The sequence below is a fragment of the Phyllostomus discolor genome, chromosome 3 (genome assembly GCF_004126475.2).
Source record: "Phyllostomus discolor isolate MPI-MPIP mPhyDis1 chromosome 3, mPhyDis1.pri.v3, whole genome shotgun sequence".
Lineage (NCBI taxonomy): Eukaryota > Metazoa > Chordata > Mammalia > Chiroptera > Phyllostomidae > Phyllostomus > Phyllostomus discolor.
In genome coordinates this window covers 44,681,855-44,694,440 of record NC_040905.2, presented here as the reverse complement: position 1 = coordinate 44,694,440, position 12,586 = coordinate 44,681,855, and the positions used below count along the sequence as shown (strand labels likewise).

The following is a 12,586-nucleotide window of genomic DNA, read 5'->3' as shown; positions in this document are numbered from 1 at the left end:
TGATATAATCCAGGTTAAAGTCACGAGGTGTAGTGATGGGTATGAAGTCTTAATCTTCGCCACCCACAGACCATGATTCAAAACACTAACTGACAGGAACACAGAAGGAGAGCAGGGCACACAGCTTAGGGCAAGCAGGTCTGTTAGCCAAATTATAGAAGATACACAGTTCCCCGTGTGTATTCACATGGGCATGCATGTGTGCATGTGTGTGTGTGCCTGAATAAATCACAGACCGTCTCAGTGTGTGATCTATAAATTGAGATTATACATCTGTGGTAAAAATCCTCATTTTAGGTAAGAGTTCACTTAGCATTTAGTAAAGCACCTATATTTCTCAGGTGGAGAATGTGCCCAGAAAACTCAGTTATAACAATTGAGTGATTTAATGAACAGCCAATTAAACAGTCAATGCCATGGAACAAACATTAGAGCACAGAGAAGCTCTGAGTGCTGGCAGAGAACACAGGAATGGCACCAACCTGCTGGAGTGGGCAGGGCGAATTTATAAGATGAGTTGACAAGGACAAGTTAACAAAATTTTTAAATGAACTTCCTTCTTGTCTACATGTTGGATTAAGTAACTTGAACACCCAATTGTTCAAAGTATTAGCTAGATATTAAGTAGTTTAAGAATTACTTTAAATGTGTAGTTGAACTCTCCCAAGAGAACAAGAAAATAAGGGAGCTTTCCAAGAGTCGAAAAATCAAGACTCACCAAGAGACAGAGCGATAACCTACTGAGAATCTTTGCCCTGAAGAGTTTTGCTGGTTTCAGCCAAGAAAATTGGGTTTAATGGTCCCTGAGGGCAAGAAACAAAGTCATGGATCCATGCGTGGTGGGGAACTAAATGGAAACTCTTGCATATGGTGACACCCCAAATGGCTGTACCTTTAGTCAAAGAATAGAAAAATATAACAGCCAGGAAAAGACAGGGAACCTTTTGTCTCAGCCTAGCCTTTAGTGATGGGGGCAAAATGTTCCCTGGAAATCTTCAACTGAAAAATTAATACACAGAATAGTCCCAGACTGGTAATGATGCATTTGGAGTTAACTCAGAATTACTAGACTCCCACAGTGTAAGTCTCATTGGTCATAGATTCACAAGTCAAAATTATAAAACATTCAACAAAACTATCCATCATGAGAAAAATAGTCCACACAGCAGAATTAGACCCTCAGAATTCCAGATAGTAGACTCACCAAATATTCTATAAGTATGCTTAAATAAACATGTTAAACAACTGCAAACATAAGAAAGAATCGGAAGACTATCTTAAAAGACCAGGCCAACTTGACAAAGAACCAAACTGAACCTTTGATGATAAAGGGTATAGTGCTTGAAACCTCACTGGACAGGTTAAATGGCAAAGAAAGAAAATGAGGAGATAATCTGTGAATCTTGGCTCAAATCCCGACAAGCTCTATGACCTTGGGCTCCCTCATCTGTCTCATAATACCTGTTGTGAGGACCAAATGGAGTCCAGTAGGCACACACCTGGAGTGTAATGACACTCAGTATAGAATTCTAAGACCCTCCTCCACCTTATTCACAGTGACCACCCCTACCTCTTTGATTTATTCTATAATCTAACAATCAGTTATATATCTTTGCACTTTTTGATCATTGTTTCAATGTGTTTATCTTATCTCCCCATCGAATTATTTCTTTTGCATCTTTTGTGGTGCTCCATGCATAATTTAATTAGGAAACTAAGCCCAATCAGTATATTTTTTCAACTAAGACTGGCAGGCAAAAGTGACTGTCCTGAAAACACTGCATATTCATTCAACAATATTTGAGCATCTACTGGGCACCAAGATATTATGTGCTGAGGAGATATTATGTGCTGAGGAGAACCAACTTATGATGGCTCGACCTAACAATTTTTCAAGATAACAATGGGCAAAATTATACACATTTAGCAGAAACCATATGTCAAATTTTGAATTTTGATCTTTTCCTGGGCTAGGGATGTGTGATATGATACTCTCTTGTGATGCTGGACAGTGGTAAGCAAGATGATTTCATCCACCTACAGGCTAATGTAAGTGTTCTGAGCATGTTCAGGGTAGGCTAGGCATAGTGAGTATGTTTTTGACTATGGTATTTCCAACTAATGATGGGTTTATTGGGATGTAACCCCATGGTAAGTGGAGGAGCATCCGTGTAATTAAACAAAGGAAACTAAAACACCAGCCCCCCTGAAACTTACAGTACAATTGATTTAGACAAATAAAGAACATTTTATTTACAATTAAAAGTACAATTAAAAGTGATATGTGCTATTTAGAATGATGAAACAAAGGAGGAAAGAGTGGCAGAAGTAGGTGGTGTGGTCCAATTTTAAACACAGTGGTCAGGGAAGACTGGGGTGTAACATTTGAACCAAGACAAAAGATACACGAGAGAGCAGGACTAATGTCTGGGGTGGGGTCTCAGGCAGCAGGAGCAGAGTGGGGAGTCCTGAAGCAAGGTGAGTGAGAACATGTTGGGCATGATCAAGTAGCAGCAAGGAGGCAGAATGAGTGAAAAGGAGAGGAGTGAAAGATGAGGACAGAGGAAAATAAGGAGGGCCTGATCATATAATGCCATCCAGGTCATCGTGTGCTCCTTGGTTTCTCTTCTCGGCAGGGAGAAAACTTGGTGGAGGGTTCCGAGCTGATGAGTGACATGATTTGATATATGGGTTCTGTCCAGAAAGTATCCAGCCCTTTACTATGAAAAATAGAGACATTTATTGAAGGAGAGACAAGATACAAGAAACATGGTATATAGGTCAATGATGCCTCAGTTCCCTTCAGTGTAGGCACCTCGGGACCTCACACAGTTCTCCCAGTCTCCATTAGCTGCCTCATTCTATTTTCCTGATTCTCATTGATGGTCTGAAATCTCTTCCCTTTCAAAGGTGATTTTAGTTTTTGGGAAAAGGCAGAAGTCGCAGGGAGCCAAATCTGGGCTGTAGGGGGCCTGAGTCACCCAGGTGATTTGATGTTTTGCCAAAAAAATCTGTACAAACCATGATGCGTGAATGGGCACTTTGCTGTGATGAAACTGCCAATTACCAGTTGAGGCCTTCTGAATCATTTGAATAGTCTCCATGGAGGAATGCTCAAGCTTAATGCAAAATCTGATGCAAATTCATTGTGCAACTCACTCAGTCATTTTGAATGCGACAGCCACACAGTACACATGTTCACTTAACAGTGTCTACCACCCCCACTGACTAGTACAGTGAAGTCGTCATTGTCCACACATGCACATTCCAGTCCACTCTCTTGGCTGACAAGTTACATCAATGTTGTGCAAACATTCTCATTATATTAACAATGGCTGCACTTTTTCCAGACAGACCTCGTATACACTCACAGTATTATTCCAGCTACTATGCTTCGGGCTGACTGATGGGGCCAAGGACAGTGCAGGCCCCTTGTTTGAAGCCACTACAATAACCCAAGCAATAAGTCATAGTGGGCAAGAACAGAGTGGTGGCAAGTCAGAGGTGTGAGCAGTAACTGGATTCTGAATATATTCTGAAGGTACAGTCAATAGGATTTCTTGACAAACTGGAAACAGAATATGAGAGAAATGTCATATAGGCACTGAGACACCAAGTCTTTGGTTTGTTCTGTCCACCAACTCCTTTTAGAGATGGCTCCCTGCCCTTGAGAAAGTGGAAACATGAGAAAGGAAAGAATAAGACCTTTCTTCCACCTAAGGCACAAGGGTGGGATGACACAACAGAGGCACCTTACTCTAACGCTTGAAAGGTCATCAATGTGGAAATGAGAAGGGTGCATCTCAGATGTGGTTTTAGACACAAAACATGCCACCATGTTGACTGTGTGGGTTCCAGCTCTGGTCTGATGCATGACAACAACACAAGAAAGTGAAACAACATCAACTAGTTTGTGATAAAAACCACCCACACTCTTCCCTCTTACAGTTCCACTCTCCAGGTAGAATTTGGTCTACAGGGCCATTTTCCTTGGGAATAATGATTATTTTCCAAAGGAAAATGAGTTCAGGTTTCCTAATGGTCAAAGAAGAGGACTAGTCTAAGAACTGGGCAGCCCAAGTGACCCCTGCCTCCCGCCCACAGGCCCCTCCCTGCCTCTGCCCCAGGACTTGGTTTCTTAGTGTGTAAATTCTGCAGCAGGGAAAACATATTTTCCACCGCCTACACACAGGGCTTTTGTGAGGGTTAATGAATTAATGTGCATAAAACACTATGAGCTACTTTAAATAAAGGGACAATGAAACTCTATTTGTGAGTTTTTGAGGTCCAGACAGAGCAATCTCTTTTCTTACAAATGCCACTGAAAATTAGACTAGATATCAGAAGTTACTCTGGATGGCCCAAAGACACAAAATGAGATGATTTGTGAACACTTGTTGCCAGGTACAATTCCGATGTGAGAATATCTAGAAACGATCACTCAAGATAAAAATGCAATATTAAACAGGTTAAAAAATCATTCAAAACCAATGAGAAACGGTAGCTCCAGCAAAGCTCCACTTGGGGATTAAACGTGTTGACCTGTGAACAACAGCAAGGCCAAACCCCTAGCTGTTGCTAGAAGCATGACAAGACTCCAGGAGAAAAGATGGACTTTTTTCTAAGAGCCAGAGAATCAAGAGCCATCCATGAAAAGAGCTTTGTTGCAGGCATTTTCCCTTATTTTCTAAATGCTGGGCAACTCCACTCGAATGGGCACAATTAACATAGAAGTGAATAGGCCACTGTATAGGTTCTCTTCATAATCCAAATAGATGATTTTCCCTGCCCACTGTGATTTTACATCAGTATTCACACAACCTTTTACTTTGTCCCACTCCTGGCTCAGAACGTCCCCACGACCAGAGGAACACACAATCAGGAGGTGTGATCTTTCCCGACAAAGCAAGGACGTGCTCCAATTACTGTGAACGTCACGTCAGGTTTCCACATGCCTCAACTTTTCGTTTCAGAAAAAGAAAAAGGAATGGTGGCTGGAAAAGTGTCAGACGCACAAAGAGTATGAACAAGCTACAAGCAAAAAATGACTGATTAACCTGAATCTGGATCAAAAAATGTTGGTGAGTTCATCCCCACCCTGTTTCCCAAGCAGGCCAGCGTCACCACCCGCCTATGGACACCTGAGGCAAGGAAAGTCTGATGACTTGCCCAAGGTCAGCGAGTTCTAATCCCTAATGACTCACGGTAAATTCCAGATTTTCAGTTCTGTGTTTACTGCACACTGACACTAATCTCCCAGCTGGTCTCCCCACTTTCATCCCCACCTCTCTCCAGCCCATGGGGCCTATGACCAAAGATTCAACTTCTTTAGAACACTGCTCTGGGGGGTCACCCCCTACTCTCAACCCCTGCCTAGACAGGAGAGGCTACATTTCTGTACCTGCCATCCAAGGCCCTGAGAGAGCCCCTCCCACGGCCTCACGCAACACTTCCTTTCTTCTCTGGAGCAGACATTTGCAGAGGCTGGTTGTCTGGCCTCCTTCCTTTTTTTCCTCCTTTTGCACCTGGATCTTCTCCTCTGGGGAACCACCTCCCGCACCCCTTTGACAAGAAGTAGAATCCTATTGTCCTTACAGAAGCCAAAGGGGATTCATCGTCCCTCCCCCTGCCCCAGTACAGTTGGGAGGGTACATGGCTAGGGTGCTTAAGCAGGCGTCCATTCTTAAGTAATTAATGACATGGGGGCAGTTAGGGTCATATTTAGGCAACAAAGTCTGTTTTCGTTATTGGCACTCAAGAACCAGGGCTGAGGCACTCTCCACTTATTTCATGCTACTCCCATTGACAAACCAACCATCCTACCCAGAGTGGCCTATTCAGTATCCTCCCAGCCCAAACGTGGCATGTGCACGCTCACCCCGTGCCATCTTCCTGGAAGGAAGCACAGGGCAGTAGCACCACACCCAGTCCTGGAGCCGGGCATGCAGAGTCTTGAAGGCATGAATACAAGTTAATTAAAGGAGAGGGAAGGACAGAGAGATGCATTCCAGCACAAGCACTGAGGACACAGAACATAAACTACGTGGAGGATTTGAACTTCCTTCTCTAGAGCTGTAAGCAAGACAACAAGAGGGACAAGAGACGCAAGCAGGGCTGCACTCGCTCGGCACCTTATGCCTTGAGTCTCTCTCCTGAAACAGAAAGTGTGGCTTAGAAGAAGTACAAGTATAAATCCCCAAAAGCCTGAAAGAGATCAAAATTCTATATTTTTCCTAATTAACTTTTTGGTATTCCTAATATTTACTCTTAACATACACACTCACCTTCATAAAATGCAGCCTAATATTAAGCCAAGGCACCTGTTTAGTTAAACTCATTCCAAAATAATTTAGTTTTGTCTATACAAACACCTGAAAAAGCAACCCTATCGCATTCCTGAGCAAAGCAGGAAACAAAAGTAGCTGCAACGTGTCCAAGTGTCCAGATTCTGGAAAAAAAACAAGGCAGTAAAGAGGTACGCACACCTGGGTGAGGGACCCCACTCTGCCGCTAACTAGATACGCGACATGGGCAAGATAGTGAACCTCTATGAACCTGCATTTCTGCATCTGTAAAATGTAGCTGCAAGACTGTTAGAGTGATAGATTCAAATGTATGTAAAGAACCTGATATACATCAGCTACACACTGTCACTGTCCATTTCTTTCCTAGAAACAGTTGCCCCAACAAAGACCTAAGGGCCTGGAAGACATGTCCCTTGCACCCTGACACGTCACCGGAAAGCCAGAGGGACGAGGGTAAAATTAGCCCTTTCCTAACCATGTAACTGTGAGAGGTCACCCTCCCCTTGGGAGCTCCAGTGTCCTATCTGGAAAATGGGGACGGTGACCATTGCCCACTCCTGGACATGTAAACATTCAATGAGATCTGTGGAAATTTTAAGGATCCCAGATATATAAGGTATTATTATTACCAAGTACTTGTGTACTTATACGTGACCTTCTCAGAGATTTCTGACACCACCTTTGAATTTCCAGTTCAACCACTTTCCTCGTGCCACTCACAAACCTACAGACTCTTCATGGCTTATTATGCCTCTTTGGAATTGCTTGCCTTACAACTCTCTTTATTGGGGCCCCACCCTACCGGGCTAATTCTATTTCCTTCTGCTCCTCCAGATTTGTACACTGTCCCTCTTATGGCCCACACTCAATCTCGCTCCTGCACTTCTACTTACACCGGCTCTTCTGCCTAAAGCACCCCTCTCTCGCCCCCTCTGTCCACCTAAATGGTGCATAAGGAGTAAACCCTGAATCCCAACTCCTCTTCCCTGCTCCATTACACCTCTGATGACTCCAGCAATAAGGATTCTCTCTCCGAGTTCTGAACTCCTAACTAGACTTCCAGTTCATATGATCTTTACTAAATTCTAACTCATCTTCTCTGCTAGTTTTCTCTCTTCAACTAGATAATTAGTTTCTTGAGAGAAAAGTTCATACCTTTTTTATACCCATTGCCCATTCCCTAAAACTTCAGAATAGTCAGTGTAATGAAGAAGAAACACGTGGACTGGGGCTTCTCGGACCTCTTTAGGCACCAAAACTTCTCTCCTCGGGTCACTTCCATCAACCTTTCACAAGCGCCCACCCTGTGCTTGATGTCAAGGAACTGACATGAGGAAAGCAAGGTCCCAGGTTTTGTAGGCTCAAGAGCAAGCAGGTCAGTGACAATGGAGCAAAGGCAGCTGGGTCACAGGACAGTCAGAGCACCTGGTCCCAACGCAGACTATTTTGAATGCCCCCCCAACCCCAACAGATCCTGCATCCAGTTTATTTGTACAAATAGCATAGGAGAATACCAGCCCCATACTGACAGCAGCCCAGGGCTCACACCAGTTCGTCCGTCCGTCCCCACATTGGCAGTCAGAGGCCTCCACTCTGCGGCCTTCATGGGGACCTGGGCACCCCTGGGAGACTGAGCTGGAGCCTGAGCTGGAACTGGAGCTGCAGTCACAGCCTGGGGCTTGGTCTGAGCCCTGGCCTTGGCCTTTGGCCAGCAGAGCCTGAGACCCTTGGCGATGCAGGCACAAGCACATTCCCCATGTCTGGAGTGAGCGATGGGGGCAAGTCGACCGTGCTGGCAGCTGCCACTGTCTGGGATCCAGGGCTTGACTTCCTTGGGCTTTGTGAGGGCCTCGATAGCCTTGGCACACACACTCACAGCCTTGGCATTCTTGGCCCTCATCTACTTCAGGCCATTCTTGTTGTGCTTCTTGGAAAAGAGTGTATTCCTCAGGAAATTGGGGCCTACCCCCTTAAGAGATCTGTATCTTTGTGATGAGGGTTTCTTGACACTGTTTCTGTGCCATCTGGGGGAATGGGTGTGCGTGGCGTAGAACTTGGACTTGGGCACATCTGCACCACCCCTGCCTCGCAGCCTCCCTGTCCTCCCCATCACTCGTGCCCTGCCGCCGTGTGGGAGTCACAGATGGCCTCGGATGCCACACAGCCAGGACTCACTGAAGACCCAGCTCAGACTTTCAATTTAAAACCATAGCATAAACATAAAATTGCTTCTTGCCTTGTAGAAACTGAGCTATAGATATAAACAAAGATGCACTTCACACATTGAGATGAGCAAAATGTTGGAAATAACCCAGAAGTCCCACCCTGAGAGTAGTATAATAATAGAGAATTTTATACAGTCACTAAAAATGATGATTTCCGAAGAATATTTAATAACATAAACATTCACAGTCTAAAAAGAGAGAAATAAAGAATGTCTATGTATGTGCTACGTGATCTCAATTGTTGCTATGAAGTAACAAACTGCTGCTGGTGCAGGTTCACGGACACCAGCTCCTGTCTGCTAGCATTCACGGAACGACAGCCATGAGGAAGCCATGACTGATACCTCTAACATCCCCAGCTGCCCGCAAATAACAACCTACATGAAATGATATGTGTGCTTTCAAGACAAAAAGCCTTCTAGTTCAATGGCTTTGCCTCTCTTCCTACTAGATGGAAAAGCTGGAGTTGCCTCTTATCATATGTTAATCATGTGTTCTGCACGATAATCTACAAAGTGTTATTTTTTCCTGTCTTATGCATGAGAAAACAGACTGAGGGTCTGTAGTCATCAGCTTAAAAAATAAAAACTGGTAGAGCTGAGAATTAAACCCACCTCTGTATCATTCAGATCCAGACAGTAATGCCCACAGCCTTTTCCGTGTCCTTCTCAGGCCCAAACTCAGCAGGCTGACGAAGCCCCAATGTCTGTGAGCAGGCCAGGGCTGAACTCCCGGGAAATCTGGCCCCATTCAAGCTCTTGTCTTAACTCCCCTAAACATATGAGACCTGTCTTGAGTATTTGTCTTGCAAAAGTATTTAGGTCTCCCTGAGTTGTAGAGTTTCTGAGTGTCTATTAACTCATCAATGCACAGATTATTAAGTAACCTTAACACAGACAAGGTTTTCATTTGGGTGGATCAGAACCCTATGTGTGAGTATGCAGGTAGTTTTGATCTCAGGTTATAAATGGGCCAGATTCAAAGGTTCATAAGTGTACTGTTTGCAGCTCCAGAACATCCCACACGCCATGGGGGCTGGATATCCAGACCAGCGAGCAAGACCCCTTCTATCTCAAATACCAACCTGTGAGCATTGCCTGAGGCATCATATTTACCCATGTTTTCATTAGACAATCAAAGCTCCCATCTAGAATCCCCAAAACATACTTCATCCTGCCACAACCCTGGCGGTGATTAGACACTTCTCCCTTCTGCAATCCACAGAAGTTGAGAAAGCCCAAGCCATGTGAGAAACCAGGCCGTGGGAGGGCTAGGGAAGGGCAGGGGGGATTCTGAGGGTCCCACATAGGCAGTGTGTGACACCCCTCTTTACTGCAGAGGGACTCTGGAGCTCACACACAGTCTTCGTTGCTGCCACCGCCCACTCTGTTGGCCCTTCCTTTACCTGCACTCTCTGGGCAGCTGAGGAACACACTTCTATCCCAGCTTCTCCATTACCCTGCTATCATTTCTGAAGCAAGCACACATTTCCTTCTTATATTTTCAGGCATTTTTTTTACTGGTAACAAATAGAAACACATAATAGAAATAGCAAAGAATTGGTTGCAAAGCTCTAAAAAGTGGAATTAAAACAGTGTAAATAAAATTCACTTGGAATGGAAAAGCAGGTTCAAGTGCGAAGTCCTTGCTTTATTTTATTCAACAGAAGCATGCCCCCCAGCAAGTCATTTCACGTCTCTGAGCTCCAGTTTCCTGACCAATAAAACAAGAGGGCTGAACCACCCGACGGTTACAGCTGCTTCCTCATGAAGGTCACAAGGAAAGCTTCCCCAACACTCAGAATGTGAGTGTGATGCGTCTGGCTCCTCCTCGCTCCAGCAACATGTCATCTTTCTTCCAAAACCCTCATGCAAATCCCCCTCAACTTCTTCTATTCCAGACCAGGTGTTCCTGGGCCCCTGTCACCCCATCCTCTCCACCCAACCCCACCACCACCAAAAACATATCAAACAGGGAAAAAATGCTACATAATTGACATTTAGGAGGCAGGACCATATAATGGTTAAAGGCCCTTGATTTATATTCAAATATGGGTGTCAACCCAGTTTTGTAAATTCTAAGCTTCTGACTCGAGGCAAATCACTTAGTCTAAGCCTGTTTCCTCATTTATAACACAAATGTCATAATAATGCCTATTTCATAAGGTTGTTATAAAAAAATGAGTAACACACACAGCCCTGAGCCCGAGCTTGGCACGCGCATGCACTGTAACGTCATTACGGGGCTGGTGGCAGAGATGACTGCTGTCATACACGTTGTTTTCCTGGAAGATGCCACTGCCTGATTGAAATGGGATTCTCCCCCAGAGAATGACTAGCCTGGAAAACTCATTCGGAGCCACTCGGGGTGGGGAGGAGATGCTTCTGTCTGCAGGGGTGAAGCGGTTGAGAGATGGGGTGAAGGGTGAGGGATGCTATTAATGAAAAGTGGAGGAAGACACCCAGTCCTGTGCACTCACCCCTCCCCTCCTTGCCACCCTCCATCCTCTCGGGAGAAGGGCATGGCGTCTCAAGGGCCAGCCCAGGACAGGCATTCCCGCAGCCACCTGACTCTGAGAGGCGCAAGGCAGGCTTGTATGATGGGGGAACAGCATGTAACACCCAGAGTTTAACTTGTTTATGGAACAGTCTGTCCTCCATTTCATTTAATGAGAAGCTGCATACATGTTTCATTTATTTCTAGGAATTATAAATAAGTTTTGCTGACTTGTTGACTTTTTCACATATAAAATATTATCCTCAGCTTCTGTCTTCTAGTTGCAAATATTAGGTATGATGTTTCCTGGAGATGGCATATTTCTCCAAGGGCTGAACGGGAGCTCTCCGTGGAAGGGGCTCCATGCAAACAGCCCCACCCGGTTCCCTCACGGCGCAGAAGCGCCCTTGGCAGAAGATTCACAGCTTCAAAGAAAATTAGTTTTCTGGTCACTGGATACACTTTCCAAAACATAATTCATTAAAGCAAAGAACCTGCCATTATATCAGAATGTGGATGTCAACCAAAAGCATCTCTGGATGTGAGTTCACAGCAAATATATCAAAAAAATCAAAGTAAAATCACCCCAAGAACAATGTAACTTGTGATGCACAGGGAAGAGGGTCATCTATACCAGTGAGAAGAATCACAAGCACTCATCTAGGAATGATGAAGTAACAGCTAAGGAATTAAATGAAATCCCCATTCACTTTATTCATTCACTTAACAGATCAATTATAATTAGCCAGATACTAGACTAAGATCTGGAGAAAAGAAAACTCTCCACCTTAAAATGCTCGACCCAGTGGAAACAGATCATTGTATGCGCACTCTGTCGTGGGCCACGTGGGCCATGCCGAGTGCTGGCATCGAACTGGAGTGGGGGAGCAGAGACCAGCTATGACAGAGACTGGCTACCAGCTGACCCCGGATGTCCGTCCCCCTTCATTGTAGTGCGAGGATCCTTCAACGTTAGCTGGGCACGTAGCCACCAGCTGTGACTCTACTGCCCAAGACGGTAGCCATTAGCTACATGTGTCTACTGAACACTTGAAATGTGGCCCTTCCTACATGGTGAAGTGATAACATTTTAGATATATTGCGTTAAATATGTTAAGTATATTGGGTTATTTTCACCTGTTTCCTTTATATTTTAACATTAAAATGTTTAAATTATATATGTGGCTCAATTATATCTGTGCTAGCTGAAGACTATTACCTGGCCTGCCCTGAATTAGGTGTGGGCAGGTAACGAAGCTCTGGCTGAGGGGAGGCAAAGAGAAGCCATGAGCACCGCGTCTGAGTCGGGCTTTTCACAGGAAGGAAGGTGCTGTCCACAGGCCCTTCCTGTCCTGACTGGCTGGATGCAGATGGATGGAGGAGAGCCAGCTGCCCCAATGCCAATCAGGACAATGCCCTATGGGTGGCAGAACAAGACAGGAGGAATGCGGGCCCTAGACAACCTCAGAACTAGCCACCCTACACCGAAGCCCAGACTTTTACATAGAGAAATTCTTGTCTCATTTAAGCCTCTGTTGAAGTCTCTTTCAAGTAGCTCAA

At 44.8% G+C, this 12,586-nt stretch overlaps 1 protein-coding gene and 1 pseudogene across 1 annotated transcript in view; both read right to left on the bottom strand.

The window, feature by feature from the left end:
* The window catches only part of ARHGEF28 (Rho guanine nucleotide exchange factor 28), a 281,786-nt gene that overhangs the window by 247,935 nt on the left and 21,265 nt on the right, over positions 1–12,586 (bottom strand).
* Positions 7,747–12,162, bottom strand: LOC118499362 (annotated as a pseudogene).